The sequence below is a fragment of the Dromaius novaehollandiae genome, chromosome 2 (genome assembly GCF_036370855.1).
Source record: "Dromaius novaehollandiae isolate bDroNov1 chromosome 2, bDroNov1.hap1, whole genome shotgun sequence".
NCBI classification, from domain to species: Eukaryota; Metazoa; Chordata; class Aves; order Casuariiformes; family Dromaiidae; genus Dromaius; species Dromaius novaehollandiae.
The window spans coordinates 89,708,627-89,728,813 of record NC_088099.1 but is presented as its reverse complement, the minus strand read 5'-3'; the positions used below and the strand labels follow the sequence as shown (position 1 = coordinate 89,728,813).

Below are 20,187 nucleotides of genomic sequence, written 5' to 3'. Positions count from 1 at the left end.
AGTCACCTAGTGACCCAGAAGGTCACTTTTTATGGAGCGCTTTAATCAGGAACTTGCTTCAGAGGTGGGCAGCGCTAACATTACATAGGCAATCTTAACTTTAATCTTTAATCAGTGCATGGTTATAATACTTTGGAGTGCATAACTCCAGACTTCAATGGCAACGATATAGTTTCTTGAATCTGACGACATGCATATGGATTCACTGGAGCAGTATACATGCAGAATGAAGAGAGAGAAAATCAGAAAACAAGCATCAAACAACACACCTTTTATATAAATATATATATGTATAGTCTTTTTTCCCTTCTTTAGTAAATAAGCATTACTAGTTGTTGAAAAAAAGGTAGTCTTGCTTTTATGAATTTTAATTGCTGCTTCTTGCTTTTCTTTTTTTTAAAACACTTTTCAGGATTTTTTAACTTTGTTTTAAGATTTTGAAGTCGATAAGGATTGTATCTCCTCTGTGTTTGGGAAGTTTAATTGCTTAGTATAATTTCAGTATTGCCATAATCTAAATACTAAGACAAAGATATTTTTGATTGTAGAACAGTGCTTAGCAGACTGATATTTAATCCAAATTCTATCTTCTTAATAAAACTTAAGCAAACCTTTTCTATTTGGCACATTATGCCAGATGATATGCCACTTTTATGCAAGATTCATGAGAAGAACACAGCTATTTACAGTATGCAAATAATATGTAAATACATCCCTGCTTTCTGACAGAGTCATTGATGCTCAAGGATATCCTGCCTTCCCCCAATGAGACGCAAAGAATGAAAAATGCTCCCAAGTCCAGCAGCTTCCTAACTTTGCGTCTAGCACAGCAGTGTCTAGTTTTCCTGACTCTACAAGCTGCATACCAAAATCACTGCATGGCTGAAAAGCGCAAGACATCTATTCTGTAACTAAGAAGGGCAGACGGGTCTCTGAGCAGTTCAAAGGTGGAGGAGAACAAAAGAGAGAGGAGATTGCCCCAGGAGGTCTCTCTGCTCTATTAGGGGAAGGCGGAGGGATGCACGTCTTGATCCTTGAAAGACATTATAATTTCAGCCACTTGGGTCTTCACACAGCTGAGGATCTGGATTGCCCAGGGGCCTCTGTGTTACTCTGTACTGTCATGTTGTGTACCCCTGTCAATGGAAGCCTCACTTGAAAATAAATATTGATCTTGAGCTGGCTCCAGAGTTAGTACTTAGGTAAAACAAGTAAATATGTGTCCACCCAGTCAGCAGGCATCAGTTAGGCTTAAAATCAAAAATAAGAAAAAAAAAAGATCTTAGAATTCTAACACAGTTAAGTTTACTCATCACAGGACCTGTCTGTCAAACTGTTATTAAGGCACTAGCAAAAAGATAAAGAGCAATAGCATTAATAAGCACAAAAGTGTAGCTCTGGACAAACAGGAGTGACATCAAATGTTCAGCATCCATGAAGTGTAGAAGAAGTGAGGAGGGCTGGCATAGTCCTGACTCTTCAGTGTTTACAATAGCAGTAACACATAGTGCACTTTGAGTGTCCATAGCATATTCATTCTCTCTTTTGTACTTGGAATTAAGGATGAAAGAAATATGACCCAAAATAATTTGGCTCTGAGCCTATAGTTTAGGCATCAGATCTTTTGCCTGCTGAAGTTAACGGAAGTCAGCTCATTTACATCTTCTGAGGTACTTGCGCTAAATATTATATGAGATGTTTTATATGTTCATCTTCTATATGTGGCATACACTTCACACAAAGGAGATGTAAACAGTTTTCCCTTCTGATTGTATTCAATATTTTATGTACTGAACATACAGAAACACTCAGTTTCTTTACTTTCCTTAATTCCTTTCCTTAATTTTATATGGTGCCACATTTTAATAGCACCATATGAAATAACATGTAATATGGAAAGGAAATATAACTTAACAGGTGCATTATTTTTCAGCAACCACATATCATTTTCGATTGTGTTGGCAATATTTTCTACTGCATTTTCAAAACTCTGTTTCAACTGTAAGACAAATTGTAATCATGTTGCTGACATAACTGAGGCTACGTAACTATTAACCATTTGATTTTCGCAGTGAATTGTCAAGAGAGGTATCTACCTTTATAGCGATTTATCAATCTGCATTCTTTTTAGTTTCCATCTGTACAAGAAAGTTGGCTTCCAAATACTCTGGTGGTCAAGAATGTGGTGTTTCGGACAATGCCGCATACTGAACAATGACCTTCTCACCCAGCTGGTTACTGAGCTAAATTTAAGTGCAACCTGTGTAAACTATGCACTAGAACTGCAAGCGGCTTGCAAAACATTCCATTTTCACAGCGCATTTCAGCTTGGAGCAACCAATTACGAACTCAGATTCAGCAGTTACTCCCTCATTAACACGCCAATTTTGGAAAGAATCAAGGATAAAGACATACAGGGAAAAAAAAATCAGTCTATTTCTCCCACCTGGAGACATGCTTGAAAAACATTTCTCCAGGCTGTTTTACCCACTTCTTTCTTCCTCATATCCCTGTCCCAACATATTCATGCAGACACTGTGACTCCTCAATTTCATCTCTGCTTCTCTACTTCCCTACATTTTCTCAGCCTCTTCATACATTTTCTTTCCCTGCAAACCTAATCAGTTAATGCCTTCCTGTCCATAGTACTGGCTTTTCTCCTCAGTGGAATTCAACCACCCTGGATAAGCTGTAAACTCTTGCTCCCCCCAATAAAACCTAAAAGCAATTTCCACTGCCCTTCTAATCCACGCCATACCTTTCTTCCTCACAACCTGTCAAATGTGTCTCAGACAGCCACAATAGGAGATACCACAAACTTCCAGATGCAACTGATGTGGACCTTATAAATCTGGAAGAAATAATACTTCCTCTCACCTCATATTTACAACAATTTAATATGAAATTAGGTGTGTTTAACACTTCTCACGAGGTGACATAACACTGCATCATGAATGAAATGAAGTGCGTTTATGTAATGCTTCAGCTGCTCCTCTGTTTTTAATATGTCTCTTTATACTGAGGTCTGAAGGATGCCAGATTGCTCAGCAATTTCACTGTCTTACCGCAAGGGAAGGATTGGAGGCAGCTGAATTTTGGCTCCAGATTGCAGCTCCTCGTGCTTTTTCTGTGCTCCCACCGCTTGTCTTAGAGAGACAGCAGAGACTGGGAGGAAGAGCAGCTGGAAAGACTGACTTAATCCAGGAGCAAGACACGGTTTGCTTGCTCGTACAGGCACCTCCCAACATGTGGCAAAGATAAGGGAAAATACTCCAGCTGATGGACAGAGAGCCAGTGGCTAAGCATGGTGGACTGGAGAGCAGGATAAGAGATGTGGAAGCTGGAATCTCTTAGAAAAAAAAATGTTAAGGCTTAATGAAAAAGGAAAAAAAACCCCTAAGTATGAGCTTTGTCACAGAGCTATAAAAAGCCTTTCAATTTTTGTATTTTATGGCTAGAAACAGAAATAATAAACTTCCTTTTTGTGCCACATCCCTATTTCCGTATAAAAGCCTCACAACATGAAGTAAATCAGCCCAAAGATAACTTGTTAATACACTTTGCTTGCAAAGGGCAGGCCATTAACAAAAAGTTTACTTCAGGCCTTTAAAATTCTTCTCCTGTCTCCTGCTCTCTCTGGCTCTACAACCTCAGGGGACGTAATCCCTTAAAATGCAGCTCATCTTCAATTAGCAGAGAGAACATATGTACGTTCTTCACTGAAATCCCAAGGTATCGTGCAATGCAGTTCACTTCAGATTTTACAGTTAATTAAAGCATCATACACATTTTCTGATTCTCCAGCTGGCACTGGAGAGTTTTAAAGCTTAGACCACTTTAGTTACGACTCTGCTGAAAAGCTTGCTAATAAACATTAATGTCCATGCAGCTTTCTTGCTGACCAGTCCACTATAATGGGAAGTTTATAGCTACAGCTTTCCTCATAAGAAAAGAATTATTAAAAAAACAGAGGTTGAGGCAGGGACAAGAATTTGACCTGTCCCCTTAAGGATGATCCCCCTTAGGAATCAGTAATCAGAATTTACGGAGAAATTGCACCTTGAAAATGTGCAATGTGAAGGAGATATTGGAATATATTTCCAGATGTTAATCTTGGAAAATAAAGTGATCAGTTCCTACGGTGTTCAGAACTTTTCTGTTTTATTTAGTATTCTGTGTAAGGAATTTGTATGTAATAGTCATCTCGCAGCTGGTCTGGTCTCTTGGGGTGAGGATTCAGTGCTAAATATTTTTGTCTTACTAGACAACTGCCCAGTCCTCTTTCTATTCTGAAGAGTAATCAAGAATAACTCAATGCTCTTTTCTCTTTTTTTCTTTCTTTTCCCTGCTCCATTAGTACTGATCTTGCTTTTCCAGGTTGTTCCCATCATATTTTAAATCTCTCAGTGTCTTTTTCCCTCTTCTTGTTGCTGATTTTCTTTTCTTTACACATCTCCCATCTTCCCTAAATAACCCTTTTTTTTTCTTTTTTTTTAAACATTCATCCGCCTCTCTACTACACAGCCCTCACTAAGTTGGCCTAGTGGCCCTTGATCATGCCATAACCTCATACTTCAAAAAATGTTATTCTCTAAGGAGTTACTTTGTAAAAATGCCACTGCACTGTGATTCTCCAATGCATTTTGATGTGCTTTTGATCTTCAGATCAATTGTGCTTTCACTACAAATAAAAATATGTTTATTGCTTCTATTTAAAAACAGCACATAGGTCAGGTGATTGCAGGCAACAGTGTTTCTTAACTGGATTCTTTGATTTCTTTAATTTTATTTTTAGTTAAAGTTAATCGTTGGTAAAGTTTGCCAGTCAAATTAACTGCAGTCACCGTCATGCTCCTCTTCTCTGTTGAAGGGGCTACTTACAATAAGGTTTCTGCAAAGACCACAGAGAAAAAGATCAGCAGCTGCCAAAGGAGATGCAGGGTTCGGCAGGAAGAGGAATGCAGATTGGAAGATAGGTTCACATTTCTATGTATCACAAAAGATCCAGGGGATATAACGCCTTACTTAGCTTAATGCTCAGCCTCTTTAAAGCTGAGAAAGCATGTGACAGAAAAATGAAGAGGTATTTCTTATATTTGAAATATTTCTATTTCTATAAATGCCAATAATCACGTATTAATAATTTTATTGATACCCATGCAGAAAGGTAATCTACCTTGCTCTTTCCTAGCTTTAATGGCTTTCCATTGATAGAAGGAATTCAAAAGACTGTACATTTCTGAAGCAATTCTTTTTGTATAGTCAGCATATACCGGACTACATGGAGAAGGTGTGTTTTCATAGATTGTTTTTAGATAATCCTACTCTTTAAAACATTGCCGAGCTGAAGAATACCTTACCAGTAGCACTTAGGTTCTGTGCAGCTTTTCTGGAATAGTTCCTGGATATGTGTTATTTTCACACCTATTCCTATTACTCCAAATTCAAAAGGTTTATGTCCATTATATTGTTTTGGGCAGTGCCCCTTTTTTAGGCGCCTTCAAAAGATGCACTGCAGGTATCTTTTGATGTAAAAAGGGAATCTACAAAAGCTAACAAAGATTCATGACCAGAAACTTCAGATGATATAAATCAGCATATATCTATTTATTCCACTGGATCTGCACACATTTAACATGACCTGTTTCTATATCTGCAATAACTTGGCCTCATTTATTTTTCTAGACTTTTTATTTTGATTACTGACTGTGGTGGACTTGCACTTTTGCCTTGTCTTTGGAAGTATTTGGAGTAGAGAAAGAAAAATTACACTGCTGTATAAATTTGAAACTGGTCCATAAGAACCTACCTTTTGCACAGAAAAATGACAGTATTCTGCAATTGCCTTTTTTAATAAAAGCTTCTAGTTTTCATATGTCATCACATAAATGAAATGGCTTGTAAAGCCTGGCAGTAGATAGCTAGTGTTTCATTGCTGGTCCCTAGAAAACAAAATCAAAACCAAAACAAATTGTTTAGTTCTGTGATTCTTTTTACTCCCAGTTAGAATAACAAACCCCTTGCTACATGACAAAGTGAAGCAGAAATGTAGGTGAACCTTGTATATTCACCCTTAGCAAAACAGCAAGTTTGTTACACAGCCTTCTCTACAAGGTCAAGGAAAAAAACACACACGCACACAAACACACACAAAACCTTAGATTTTTACTGTACAATAGTACAACTTACAACTTCTCCACTGCACGTTAAGAACGCTGAGCAAGTTTATTGCAGATTCTCATAGCCAATTGGGAAGGAAATAGCCAATTGTGAAGGAAGACAAGGAATGGAAATACTGTATTTTTCATTTGAAATGGGTATTTTTCTGCTCACTCGACTATAAAGTTAATGCTGAGTAAAGAGAAATTGCAGAAAGAAATGTGTTTCCTCTCTATCAATCCATGACAACATTTCACCTATATATTTGAAAGCTGGAGCACTTGCTGCAGCAATTTTCCTTTTAGTCATCTTTGATTTTTTTTCAAGATTCTGGGGAAAACATGAGATTTTTTTTAAGAACACCTTCAGAATTTTATTTTGGGGGGAGTTTCTTTAATGGATTGTAAATTGATAAAATTCTGTTTAATTTGGTGGCAATACATATACTCCAGGGAAAGGGCCAGGCTTTAAACTGTTCAAATACTTTTGATGCATGATAAAATACACTGAGTTTTTCCTTTCTCAACATTTCTTTTACAAAATTAACAAATTCACCATAGCATTTTAGTCTCTTATTGTAGCTCAGTGTGAAAACAGCAAACATGTTAGCGAAATTAAGAAAAATGACATGGACAAATATTAAATGATAAAGAAAATCTTATGTATCGTTACAAAATCACCAAACCTGCAACATGAACAACCACCCAGCAAAGAAAAAAAACACATTGAGATCATGAGATTATGTTTTAATATCTTAAAGTCCAGAAAATTCCAGGAAGGACTGTATGGGAGTTCTCCCTAATCTATCTAAACTGGACTTAAACTCTCTTTCTTTTCTTTTTTCCTTTTTTTAAAAAAATCTGTATTTGTGTCAGTACAAATGTGCCTACATGTTTTTTTACAGGGAAGCATTAGTGATTTAGGCTTGGATTCAGCTGTATCAGTCATGCTCCAAAGGCTCCTCACATGGTTGGCAATATCCATGGGCTGCAAGAACCATATTTTGCTAAAAGAGGGTGTATGATTGCTAATGTAAGGAGCAGAGGAATGTGAAGGTAAAGCATGCTTTACAAGAAACATCTATTTTCTGTAATTTGTAAATGTATTTATGCTGATTGCCAGGGTTTTTCTGCTCTTGTTAAGTTCATATTGAAGGAAAAGAATAGGTATGTTGTATCTGGGACTGCGTGTGTGAGCAACAGAGGGAAAAGGGGCTTGGAAATCACACACACATAATGTCCGTGGTTTGTCGGGGTGGACTGTCGTCTGGCAAAGCTTAATCCTGCTCTGCCCTGCTGAGTTGTCCTTTGACTCTTAATTCATGTTTGTAATAGCTCACCTGCTCGTTCACTTTTGTACTTATATTTAAAAAAAAAAGAATTTTGATTTTAACAAATTTGTGAATAATTTCTTAAATTTAGGGTCATCTTTAGGTGTTAAATATGTTGGCTTTAGAATATTGGTCACCAAATAGTAGACTGAAGGAAAATCCAGTCAGAAAGTGGTATATAATAAGCTATATACTTTATGGTTTTTAACATATCCCTAATAAACTACAGTACTTTAGAACTTATGGTTCCTCGCAATCGTTTATTTATACCTCTAATTTCTTTTTAACTTTTGATTTTAGATCCCATTTTAATCTTCCCTTCACAGGGAGATTTTCATATTGCTCAGAATGATTACAAATGTTTCCAGCAGCCCATGATTAAGCATTTAAAATCTGTCTATTTTGTGAGAGCTATAAATATTTTTTTCACTATTTATCACAGCACCTTGAAGAAATCATAATCGGTGCAGAATTAAATTGAAGTTATTTTTTGATCATCTCACATGATATCTACTCTTATTCAGTCACTTAATATAGAGCATGTGATATTATTTTACAGTTAGACTGATCTGACAGCTTCAGGTCCTGCAACATACATAAACTTCCATATGGCGTGTGTCTATGAAAACACACATAACTGACAAATAAAGAAATATGGTCACATTTCCTTAGCAGCGTCAGCCCTGAAGGAGACTGGGTAATAGCTAAGCTTAACAAACATGTCAGTATGTTTAGATCCTAAACATTAGTTACAGTGAATAAGCAGAGACTCTTCTCATAAAAATTCTAATGTTTTCTCCTTGTAAATGTGCCAGATGTTGAGTCATATAACGTGGGCGGTTTAGCATTAATTATTTAGATCATTTGTCTGTCATTATATTCCCTTATGCCATACAAGTTTGCAGATAATAAATATGACTGTTAGATGGAGTTTGAGCTTTTTCAGAGAGAAATAAGTTCATACCATTCTTGGTTCATTCTTTCGTGAAAACGCAACAAAAAGTGTGTGTGCAAGCATACAAATGCTCATGAAGCAATGGGTGTGCAGCAATCGTGCAGCTGGAAAGAGAAGATGGCTGCTTCATTCTGAGAAGTCTTTCTGATGGCATTTCAGATGAAAGGGACAGATCAAGAGCTTCCGTATCTCAGAGTAAAGAGCACAGAAAAAGCTGAGGGAAAGAGCTCTGCCCTTCACTGTGAACGAAGTCTCAGGCACGCAGGGAGCTGGGAGACCAAAGGGGCAAGAACGAAGGGCTCCGCTGCTCAGATCTGTGCCGGAAAGCTTAGTGAGCTTCATGTTGTAAGAAAATGGTCATAGAGTAGATGACATTTGGTAAAGAAAGAGGCTAGAAGCAAACGCAGATGATGGGAAAAAGCGAGAGAGAGTTGCTATAAGAAATGATTGTCATAATATCAAATGATCATCCAATAGGTTATGATCTTAATAAAATTCTCAACTGTTTATTTTATTCATTTTATGTGATAACCTATAAAAATTGCTGTCTAGTCATACTTTTGTATGTTGCTTCCATGAGAATTTTACATACCTTTCAGGGGGGCAGGATGAAGGGAGGGAAGATGCAGCTCCAATACTGTCCCTCAGTGACCAGGCATGTGATTAAACGGAAAACCCAGGCTTGGTCTCTACTAATGCACTTACTAATTACTGAACAGAAAATGGTAACAGTAAGATTTCTAGTGCAGAAAAGAATGAAGAAAGATTTAAATGACATGGCATGCTTATAAGATTGACCTAATATTCTAATAAGCACTACTGCCCCAAGATAAAGATGAAAAAAGACACTTTAAAGAAAAGCTCAGCTTTGGAAAGAAAGAGGGGAAAAATCATTCTGAAATTTGGACTCAATCTTTTATAGTCTGTCTTCTAGTTTATACACTGTGAGTTAAAGTTACAAGCATAAATAGGGCAAATAATATACCTTTTACAGAACATATCGATGTTCTCAGGAAGCCAGATTTAAGGCTTATGCAAAAATACACAGTAATCTATTCCCGCAATTGTCCTTGCTCTCCCTTCTTAAAGGTAAATCAAAAAGGGAAATAGATAGTCTAGAATCGAAAAAGGAGATGTTCCACTTCCTGAGTAATAGTGTCAGCTGAATGAAAAATTGGTTGCAAAACCTAATACGATTGAATGTCAGAGCTACAAACATCAATGGGATCTGCTACTCATATTGTAGTAATATCTTTCCAGAATATAATGGCAGTGATGAGAAGAGTTTATCAACTCTAATGTGATGGTTTAGATGGTACATTGAAATAGTTAGTGCCTCAATGTAAAGCAGCATTATGTAAAAGGAAAATGATGGGAATCCTGAAAGTTTGGAAAGATAGGAAGTTGATGGTTACCATCAGTTTTATGTTGAGCTAAGCATTGCTTAAAAAATGTTATGGACAGTGAGGACCCACAGAAGATTTTTGTCCTTCAACATTCAAAAAAAATATATATATGAGGCAAAGGATGTAACATACTCATAAGTCTTTCTAATATATTAGTCATATATTTGATATATAAATGTTATAGCTATGTGGTTCTAATTCATTTTTTTTCTTAATCTTGAGGGATTCCTCTCAGAAATATTATTCATCTGTTTAATGGATTTCCTACACTGGGGTGGGATCCTGAAGAACTCCAACTCCTATTAAAACAAATACAACTATCATGTGATTAAGAATCACTTTGTACTAAGAAATGAACAGTGATGAACAACACACAAGAAAAGGCCCAGGCTTTGCAGATAGATATGAAGCAGAAAGAACTGAAAATGTTTGTTTGCAGATACTGTAAAGTCGCTAATTAACCTGTGTGACTAAACACTGAGCAGTGAGCCTTAAAATTGTTATTGAAAAAGTCCTTGATTCCAAACACATTAAAAAAATGTTTACTAGATTCTGTAGATTTGTCAATTTTAAAGACATTATTGTTTTACAAATAGATTATGTTTGCTTTAATCAACACCATGTTCTGATGGCAACGCACCATGCTGTCCATATGCTCTGTTTTGACAATAAATGAGGCAGTAACTCATTTCCTGCTTCGTATTACAGCAGATGCTACTCTCACCATTCATGTTTCTTCACACAGTCTTCAGGTTTCTTTTTCTATTTTTTCTCCCTCTCTTTGCACTCATGCAGATATTTGTTCAGATGTTTTTATCAGAAAATCCTGATTTACATGAATGATTAGGGAAGGAGGAGATAAAGGGAAAGAGAAAGGAAAGACGGAAGGGACAAGGAGGAAGAGGGAAGAGGAAACGGGGAATGGGAATGAGAAAGATGATTATGATTCAAGGCAAATAAAAATGAATGCCATAAACAAGGAAATCTGTACTCTCATTTCAAAAGTTAATAACCTTTGCATTGTCAAATGCATCCAATATTGTTCTCTCATGAAAATAAAAACAACACAAACCCAACCATATAACCACAACTGGAGGATGTATATGTTTGAAAGCCTTCTTGCCCACTACACGCTAGTTCTGTATTGTCTTGATACACTGGAAAACTGCATGATGCCAGCAGTATTTGTTGGATGTGTGGCTCACCTCCATTTTGAGGGTTAAATGGCTTCCTTAAGTATGAAAACTCCTTCGTTCTTGTCTGATATTTGTCCTCCATAAGGTATACAATACCTACAGTTCTCAAGTGTGAAAGCCATCTCACTCAAAAGAACTGGAAGACTCGAAGCTGGAAAAAGGGAAGAAATAAAAAGAGAAGGCAATTAGGAAGGACAGGAAGATACAGAGCAGTCAGTAGTAAGTGGCTCAGACACTAGACCACTTGCAGAGTTCATAAAGTCAAGGACAATCTTTCTATTTATTTAAGGTAACTTTGGATTAGGTCCAGAGAGAAAGAAAATGAGGAGAAAGATAATATCCAGAAAAAAGGGGTTATAAAAGATATATTGGTGAAAACATTTTAAAACATTACATAACAATGAAAAAAAAGAAAAAACAAACAGAAAGAAAAGTTCCAAGCAATATATGTTCACTAGCACTTCGAAACAGTTTCACTAAAATCCTACTGCTTATTTCACCTTTTCTTTTGAACAAGCATAAACAATAATGGTTATAGATTAACATAAACATAACTGAGCAATTCAGGAACTTTTGCAACCATGTCAATTAGAAAGCTGCTCCTGATATTTAAGTAACACTAGTAGGAAATCTTTTTCGAATCAACAAACATAAAAACTGAACAAAGAACTCTTTAAGATCTAGACAAAAAACTCCTAAATGAGAAGGTGGAAAAAGAGAAACACAAAATATAACAGGAATGGGAGAGCCTGAAAACGTGTTGTTTTGTTCAAAATATACAATACAGTATTTTGATCCTTTTCTTTTTATGGTGACTTGTTCATTTTTGATTTCTAGAAGCCTGTACACTTGTTTGGGCTTTAGGGAAGAAAAAAAAAGCATTAAGATCCTTTTTGTAGTACAGTGTTCTTTAAAAATAACTACTCAAAACTTTAAAAATACTTCTGGGAGAGAAAGCCACTGTTAGAACCACGTCTCCCTCATTTTGCTAGTTTTATAAAAGACAGATCATGTAACTTCGAATTTCTGTCTGAGGTCATTTACCCTACAGCAATATCTTGTGGAAGAATCCACACTGCAGGAGGCAATGGGGAGATATTTCTGCCACCAAACATCATCTCATGGCTCTATAACCCACACAGACTGTATGAGCAGGCTTACATGCTATTCTGTGTTGGCCCTACGGTGTGTTTCTACATAGCGTGATACCACAGAGCCAGCATAGCACCGATATGATTCAGGACACCCAGAAAATGCTTACATCCTGGTTGTTTGGCTTTTTTCTCCTGGGGCATTGGCAGGTGCTGGCTGGGGGCTCCCAGCGTGGAGAGGCTCTCTGTGAATTTGGGCTAGCTGGCAAGCAGAGGGCTGAGCATGCTCAAGAGGAGGAAACCCTGAGAGGAAGCCTGCTGCTGAGGTGCATCCCCTCCCTGCGGATGCAGCGGCATGAAAATGCACTAGGTCAATGAGAACACGAGAGTAAACATACGAGACTAAAGATTTAGGTAAATTTCACTCAGTGACTGTGCAGATATAATTACCAAAGAAGGGGTAACAGACAGGCAAAAATACCTTAACCTGAATAGATTAATACCTTTCTGGGGGAAGACATCATCAGGGACACTCATGCCCTTTGGAAACTGAGACAGTGTCTAGACTTCGGCACAGTAACCAGACAGTAACTCAAATGGCAAAATACAGAATGCTTCTCCTGTAGTGCTATTCAAATCAATTAAAAAATGTGGATCAATAATGTCAAATTAAATTGCTCAGGGATTTTTAAAAGATTTATTTTTTTTCCCAGCAGCCACGTGTTTTAGAGCTGTCACAAATTGTTCCAAGCATTAGGAGCATCAACTAGGCAAAACAAATTTATCCTTCACAACTATAAATACATTAAAAATAATGGCTAAATGTAAGTAATATTAATTCATGCTCTGACAGCTGCATAGCTAAAAAATGAATAAAGCTTGTTCCCTCTGGTCGCAATGTGCCCTCTATTTAGACTGTTCTGGAAAACTTGACTCTGCCCAGGGCACTTGGTTTCACTAAAGTCCTTGAGAAAATCAAAAACTATCCAAGTTTTTCATTTCTTTGTTATGCTACGAGAAGTGTTGGAAGGGGTTGCAGTAACCTAGCATCTGACCTTTCTTTTGCCCCTTTTTTCAACTGCTGTGGTCAGGATGCCTGTATTGTCCTTCCTTCCTTCCCCACGTTCTTGGCAGCGCGCTTTCCCTGTCTGTTCGAGAGGGTGCCTCTGCAGTGCTGCCAGTTCTTATTATTCTTATTGTCATAAACCTAGGTGTTATGAAGTATTGCATTGTCTGTCTCAGGAAAGGGGATACAAAGCTGTCAAACTTTACTCCTACTGGCTACCATTAATTAAAAAAATGGCTGCTATCTTTTTTTTGTTTTCAGTTATGTGAACACTATCCATGACTAAATGCAAACAGCTATTCCTCTTTGACTTGGGGCTGGGGGAGAGGTGAATACAGACTAGACACTAGGTCAGGTGAATATATAAGAGGATGGGGAGGGAAGATTTCCCAAGCTCACAGGATACTAAATAATATAGGTGGAGTTCATAAAGGAAGAAACGTTGGGATCTTTTTGCATGAACATTTAAGATGGGACTTCACCTTCAAAGGCTTTCATATGCTTTTGGATTTGGGAGTATTCTTCAAAAGTAAAAAAACAAAACAAAACAAACCCCCACAGAAGGCTACTGAAAATGAAAGGTTTCAGAGTTATTATCTGAGAAAATGTCATGACCTTTGAATCATTTCAAGACTCACAATACTACTCACAATACTATGACTGATGTTAATGTCACTAATTCCATTCTCTTAAGCAGCATTTGTAGGAGAAAGAAAAATCAATCAAATAAAACTGAAACACAATGAATCAGAACTACTTCAGTAGTAAAGAACAGCTTTCTACAAAAGATCGTTCTCGCAGTTATTTAAAAAGCTAGATTAGCTATCATTCAGTCTTGTGCCTGACTCTGCACTTCTGTTGACAGGTCCCTCACTCTGGTTCTGATTTCCAGGGGTATTGCCTAGAGGTGACTAAAATGCTCCTTCAGCTTCTCATGGGAATCCTTGAGCCATACGTTTTGCTCCTTATCTGGTTACTGCTTCTTGTTCAAGTGTCAACACAGCTCATGAATACAATAAATAGAAGGTTATTCTTCTAACCTGAACCTTCTTGTACAATTAGCACAGAGACATGATTGTATTCACGTAATTACATTTCTACCAGTCTAAGATCTCCATTGTACCATATGTTCCGGTATACAAAACATTTAATGTAGAACAATATCCCTTGATATTCATCCTCTCAATTTCCCCCTAAATAGCATGTTAGCATTAGCAGTATTTCAAAAAGACTTCTGCTTCAAAGGCTGCCTTGTGAAGTGGCATATAATTTTATATCTGTGAGTATATCCCTCCTTCCTGTTTTGTGTCAAGTCCTTCATGCCAATCAACTACTCTTTCAACAAAACATGCCAAACTAAGACAGTAAGTGCGGTGAATATCCCTAGAGCTTTCAGGGGCGCTTTAAGACACCTGTTTGCTCACTTTAGAGAGCCTCTGGCTTCTGTTAGGGGTGTGGGCCAGCTAAACATTTTACACAAGCAGGTGCAAATATTTCCTGTCACGGATGCAGACAAAGTATAATTCTAAATTCAGGAAATATAACTCCAAATCATGGAAATTCAGTTCATGACAATGGCGATTAAGAAATATATGTAACTACTCAAAAATACTGATAAACTTCCAAATTAAGAGATTAACCCAGATACACTGAAGAGTTGATAAGACACAACTGCTATGTAAAAAGTTATGCAAAACAAGTAGGAACTTCTCTCCCTTTGCATGGTGTCAGCAACAGTCACTCTGTGAAATATGATACAGAACTCTGGTCTGAGAGAGCTCCAGTTTTTTTTCTTTCCTTTTACATGCTCTTTGCTTATAAACAAAGATAAAGTGACTCAGGAAGACTGTGCTTGTATCTTTTGCTTTCCATTTGTTATATCTTTTTTCCTTTTTATAGTTCTTTCTTTAGTCTTTGTAAATGTCATTTGTCAATGTACTCGCCAGACTTGGGGCAGACTGGGTAATACCAAGCAGCATCACCTTGTCAGAGCTGAAAGCACTCCTTAGCTGTGATACACCAGATGGTGGGTAGACATGGAGCACCAACACCACTCTGCTTGCTCTGTGGGCTGTTTCTCACATTATCGCTGTTCAGTCAGTCAACCTGTTGGGAGCAGTTAGGGGTGAGCATAAGTGACGAAGGCTGTGAAAGCAGGGAAATCATTTTACTAGGCTGATATTTTACATTATTGTTATTATTATTATTATTATTATTATTATTATTATTATTTCTTTTCTCCCTGCTTTAACAAAACAAATTGCTTCACTTCCCCTGTAGCACTGGTATTCTAAAGCAGTGAGGTGGAGGCAAATCAACTAAAGGTCAATCCTGCTAACCAGAGAAAAGCCTCAGGTCACCCACTACCATGATCATAATTAAGCAGTATATCTTGGAGCTAGTTAAAGGTTAAATGAGTGGAAAGAAGGGGAATAAGTGCACTGAAAAAAAGGAAACAGAAAGGAATGCAATCTTTTCAGGAGGTTAGGGGTGAGAAGTGGCATGGTTAATGGTATATGTATGCACTCACACCACTAAAGAGCATCTGAATACAACGTAGACATTTACCCCACAGCTCTGAACTAGGACTCAGCTACTGCAATGGGGAAAAGAAATTAATTCTACAAAAAAGTAAATTATTGTTTAATAATACATTAGTTCAACAGTCAACTAGACGTGCTAGTCATTATTAGCTGGTGAAAGGATATTTCCTTTGATGTACTTAGAGCACAGCTTACTGAAGCTTTAACCAACAAAGGAAAGTTATGTTGAATTAAAAACACCTGGATTTGCCAGAGCAAAAAGGGTTTGCCCCTCTACACACACACACACACACACACACACTCATATACACATCCCGTTTGGTATTAAAAGAGTCTGGTATGTCCATGCTCTCCCAAACCTGTGAGGTGGCAGCAAGGGTGGAATTCCCCTTCCCCCCTCCCCATGCATACTCACAGAATAGCCCTGTCTCCTTATGCATTCTTGTCAAAAATACAAGGAAGAAGGGCTATTGGTTTTTTGGGAGTGGTGGTGAGAGGGGGGGGGATGCTTCAGTGAATAAAGCTCCAAGCAATGGCTTCTTTGAGCAGTGTGGCGGACAGATGAGTGAACTTTTGCCTTAAACATTTCTTGGTACATAAGGTGCAAGCAAACCATAACCCCGAACAAGCCATCTGTTCCCAGCGGGAACAGGACTGAGCTGCTGCAACCCCCGAAACGGTTTCCCTGCGACCACCTGGGACACACCGAGCCTGCGCCGAACCAGGACACGATCGGGCAGAGACTTTGGGACCTGGACTGTAAATTATTGCCGCTTAGCACAACTTTTATAAAACTTGCTTAGCATGAGTAGCTAAATTTGCTGAAGCCTTAGGCAGTGAGAAAGGGCCCCAGAGCTGGTGCAGACTGGAAAGATAAGGGAGTTACCAGCAGGTTGCATCCCTATGCTTCACACTCCAGGAGGGAGGATGTGAAGGCTTTGAAGTGAGGCCTGCTTGGGCGCCAGGACCCTGGGAAACAAAGCCTCCTCTCACCGCTGAAACAGTGTTAATTAAGGGGGGGGTCTGGATTATATCCTCTTCTTCAGGACCTTGGAAGATAACACCTACTGTCACTGCTGGGGCAGTGCTAATTGCTGGAACAACACCTCTTTGTATTTGTGCCTTGAGAGACAAGGGTGGAACCCAAGGAATCAAAAGACATCTGTCAGCAGAAACCGCAACAGTAAAGATTAGGGAGAAAAGCAGCCTGCCTGGGAACAACGATGAGACCCAATAAGGAGCAGGAGACCCCAAACCCAAAAATTACTATTGGTCTGAACTACCGCGTGAGGGGTGGGAAACTTAATTTGAAAAAGCTATAATTGCCCAGGGCTTTCTTTGTTCGGGGTCCCTCTTTGGAGGCACCCAACTCAAGCTGTAACTACTGCACGCGTGTCATTATTTAATTTGCCTTGATTTGGCTCCGAACTTTTCAGCGGGAACCTAGGGTCGGACCCTGCTCAAGTTGTAATTACTGCACGCGCATCACTAAAATTTACACCCAGGGTGAAGAGGACCAACGGGACGCCGCTGGATCCACGGGTGGTGATATCTCTTTCTCTCCCCCTTTTCTCTCTCTCTCTTTCTCTCTCTCCTCCCCTTTGCCTTTCCCCACCTTTTCTCCCCACTCTGTGGAAAATAAAGTTAAAAGGCTGTACGATATTTGACCGGTTTTAGCGTCTTAATCTCGTCCTTGGGATCGTAACGAACTCCCCCCCGATATTGGATCGGGACAAGCAGAATGTGCCAATCATTCATTTGTTTAACTAGTCTTGTGCTGAATGCTAATCATCATTGCGCCCTTGCTGCACAACATACATTTTTTCTACAGACTAAATAACTCAGAAGCACATTCCTAGTGGGCCAAGGAACATCTATGCATCATTTATTTAATCACCTAGATATATACACATGCTAAAAAAACGACCTTACTGATATGCTTAAGTGCACCTTCATAAAAACAAACCCAAAGCTAAACATGTGAGGTACAGCAGTGCAAATCCTCAGAGCCCACCACCTGCAAACCAAACACTTCTAAAACTTTTCTTCACTGATCAATGATATTATGTACACCTAAGATGAGTTGGAACTAAAGAGATAAGATAGAAGAAGGCATGGCTGACATATAAAATCTTTTCTGCTTTAGCTGAAGTGCCAGTAAGAAAAGGTTTTATTCAGGGAAAGAAAGAGAGGGGAGATATGGAGCTGCTGAGCTCAAAGAAGGTGATGTGGATGTGGAAAGGCAAAGCGAAGGATGCAGTTGCAGTAGGAGATTGTGGCCCTGCACTGGGACAAGCAGCACCTGGGACCTCCTCCGACCGGGTGAACCAAGTGAAGTTCACCAGTGAACCAAGGCTGGCAGATGCAGAGATGAGGCCTCAGAGACAGGCTCAAAAGCTCCTGGCAACCCTGAGCTTCCCTACTGTGTTCGTCCCCTTCCTTTTAAACCGCATTTGACATTTTCTCTGTTTCCAGGAGTCATCAAACTGATGCAGAAGCACCACTGTAGGTGGAGGGCGCAGGGCCACAAGTTCACCCTGCTCCTGCTCTCTGTGCTGTTCAGCCTTTGGCCATTCCCCTTTATCTCAGCTGCACCCTGCTCCGCCACCAGCGACCCAAGACAGCTCCTCCCAAACACAGCGTGTGCTTTGCTGCCAATAGTCCTTTCCCCCATCAATTTGCTCATCAGCTCTTCTCCGTGTCTATCCCCCATGTCCTCTTCTGATAATAAAATTATCCTCAAATCGAGTGAAAATCCATATCTTCAGTTCTAGAGCTGAGCTGTTCAGAGGTGCATACTCTGAGGGTAGAAACTTTGTAAAGGCAGTTTGCACCTGCAAAAGTAACTTTAGGATGAGGCTCAATCACATTTCTAAACTTTTCAATCTTTCCTGACAGTCTAGGAATTATTTAGTACAGGTACATAGCTGTTACCAGCTCATTCTCTAGAAAGATTAATGTTTCTAACACCACATAGTAGCTAGCTAAAGCATAATTTCAGAGTCACATAATATTTAACATGCTTTCAGTAGATTCTTTGTCCTTAAAACAGAAATTTTAGGCTGATGTCACTGCAACTTTACTTTTTGCAGTTTATATACAGTATATAAATACATAAGAACTGGCTGACAGACTCATGGAAAGTCAGGGATGTTTTCTGCATATCGATAAACATGATGGTTTATGAATCTTTATTAATTTACATACATACAATAAAAATATATTTTAATAAATAGTGGCTGAGAAAGACATCAACAAAGCCTGAATAATTAAAATTTACATTTTGTTTTATTTTTACTGTCATGTGAACTAATGTTTATTGAAGCTGATAAAATTTGGTGTATAATGACAGTACTAGAAATTATCTTCTCTGCATATCAGCCATAATATTTCTGCTGCTAATAATTTCTGTCATATTAGTTTCTTGAAACCACAAGAGATTACAAAACCCTTACTGTGCTTGAACGTGTCAAAAGCCTAGTGAGGTTGTCCCTTCTCAAGTAATCTAGTAGTTGCAATAGGACCTAGAAAAGAAATATCATCATCTCCATTTTTCAGATGAAGCTTTGAGGTGAAGAGGGATGAAAAAATTTGACCAAGAACATCTAAACACCAATCTCCTGAATTCTGACTGAATTCAGATCTTTTGAAGCACGATTGTCTGGGACCTTGAGAAAAAAACTGTTCTCTGAGAGAGGGAGGAGCAAACACTTCATTGTACTGCTTCCCCAGATGATTAAGTTATAGCCTGAAGCTGTCATGTCTACATCTTTAAATGTAGTGATATAGTTTAGACTCAACATCTTTAATTCCTGCTCTGGTTACTCAATGAGTGGATTAACAATTGATGAACAATGGTTATTTGGTTATGTAGATGATGACGACATGAGTCCAGTGTTAACTGGGAGGACATGAAGCTTATTCTATAAAGGTTCTTAAATAGCTCTCAGGAGAGATGAAATCTTTTGACTACTGTCAACAATATCACCGGTACAGAATGTAGTTAACTTCTTTTTCTAACCTGAATGGGTGATTTTTTTTTTTTTTTAACAAGAAAGCTTTTAGAGCCTGTAATGCATAAAACATCAGAGATACTTTGAGTATATTTTAATTTACTCATCATTTAAATGTAACAATTAAAAAAACCCCTCTAACTGATCCTTTTGATATTTGCATAAACCTGTTAAATACACAAACTGTCTCTCAATTGAACTCCTGACTTTTAAGCCTCTTCTTTCATCTTTTTTCTTTCTTTTCTTTTTTCTTTCTTTTTTTTTTTTTTTAACTCTAGCTTTATCCAGCTGTAGTGGTTCTTGACTGGGATGCCTGTCACAGGAGGGAAAAAAATGATTCTAGGCTCCCAAAGTCAATACACCTTCACGATTCTTGAAGATCACTTTAAAAGAGGTAACAATGCAGAGGCCCTCTGATGTTATCAAAA

The 20,187-nt window shown here is 38.2% G+C and overlaps 1 long non-coding RNA gene across 1 annotated transcript in view; it reads right to left on the bottom strand.

The window, feature by feature from the left end:
* The window catches only part of LOC135327326 (uncharacterized), a 31,996-nt gene extending 20,844 nt beyond the window's left edge, over positions 1–11,152 (bottom strand). Inside the window, exons 1-2 of the long non-coding RNA XR_010387438.1 lie at positions 11,056–11,152; positions 5,810–5,942 (exon numbers count right to left, since the gene is read on the bottom strand). This is a non-coding gene — a long non-coding RNA (uncharacterized LOC135327326). The remainder of the gene's footprint in view (positions 1–5,809; positions 5,943–11,055) is intronic.
* Positions 11,153–20,187: the final 9,035 nt, after the last annotated feature.